The 1,134-nt window shown below is 50.5% G+C and overlaps 2 non-coding genes across 2 annotated transcripts; both read left to right on the forward strand.

Moving 5' to 3' along the window:
• Window positions 1–305: 305 nt before the first annotated feature.
• On the forward strand, window positions 306–424 carry LOC123178694 (5S ribosomal RNA). Its single transcript, XR_006489778.1, has one exon. It is a non-coding gene; the product is annotated as a 5S ribosomal RNA (ribosomal RNA).
• Window positions 425–725: 301 nt separating this feature from the next.
• On the forward strand, window positions 726–844 carry LOC123178695 (5S ribosomal RNA). The gene has a single exon (XR_006489779.1). It is a non-coding gene; the product is annotated as a 5S ribosomal RNA (ribosomal RNA).
• The last annotated feature ends 290 nt before the right edge of the window (window positions 845–1,134 follow it).

Consider the following 1,134-nt stretch of genomic DNA (forward strand, 5'->3'; position numbering starts at 1 on the left):
TTCCCTTTTTAATTTTTTTGCACCGCGTGCAAAACAAAACGCACGAGCGCGACGTATGTTTAGCACGTTTTATTATTTTGCACGTTTACGGTAAGTTTTAGCTCGCTGCTCATTATTCACGCGTCTAGCGGCGGCAAGCGTGTTCTGAAAGGGGTCGAAACCATGGTAAATAGGCACTGGTGCAGTTGAACCGTGGTAAAACTCGTCTCCGTAGTTGAGCGGGAGCGGCCAAAGGAATGTGCAATCGTGTGTGTAGTGGAGCTGGGAGGGGCAAGCATAAGGGACGAAGACGGGGGCAACATGTCGGATGCGATAATACCAGCACTAAAGCACCGGATCCCATCAGAACTCCGAAGTTAAGCGTGCTTGGGCGAGAGTAGTACTAGGATGGGTGACCTCCTGGGAAGTCCTCGTGTTGCATTCCCTTTTTAATTTTTTTGCACCGCGTGCAAAACAAAACGCACGAGCGCGACGTATGTTTAGCACGTTTTATTATTTTGCACGTTTACGGTAAGTTTTAGCTCGCTGCTCATTATTCACGCGTCTAGCGGCGGCAAGCGTGTTCTGAAAGGGGTCGAAACCATGGTAAATAGGCACTGGTGCAGTTGAACCGTGGTAAAACTCGTCTCCGTAGTTGAGCGGGAGCGGCCAAAGGAATGTGCAATCGTGTGTGTAGTGGAGCTGGGAGGGGCAAGCATAAGGGACGAAGACGGGGGCAACACGTCGGATGCGATCATACCAACACTAAAGCACCGGATCCCATCAGAACTCCGAAGTTAAGCGTGCTTGGGCGAGAGTAGTACTAGGATGGGTGACCTCCTGGGAAGTCCTCGTGTTGCATTCCCTTTTTAATTTTTTTGCACCGCGTGCAAAACAAAACGCACGAGCGCGACGTATGTTTAGCACGTTTTATTATTTTGCACGTTTACGGTAAGTTTTAGCTCGCTGCTCATTATTCACGCGTCTAGCGGCGGCAAGCGTGTTCTGAAAGGGGTCGAAACCATGGTAAAAAGGCACTGGTGCAGTTGAACCGTGGTAAAACTCGTCTCCGTAGTTGAGCGGGAGCGGCCAAAGGAATGTGCAATCGTGTGTGTAGTGGAGCTGGGAGGGGCAAGCATAAGGGACGAAGACGGG

This window comes from Triticum aestivum, unplaced genomic scaffold (assembly GCF_018294505.1).
Source record: "Triticum aestivum cultivar Chinese Spring unplaced genomic scaffold, IWGSC CS RefSeq v2.1 scaffold27613, whole genome shotgun sequence".
NCBI lineage: Eukaryota > Viridiplantae > Streptophyta > Magnoliopsida > Poales > Poaceae > Triticum > Triticum aestivum.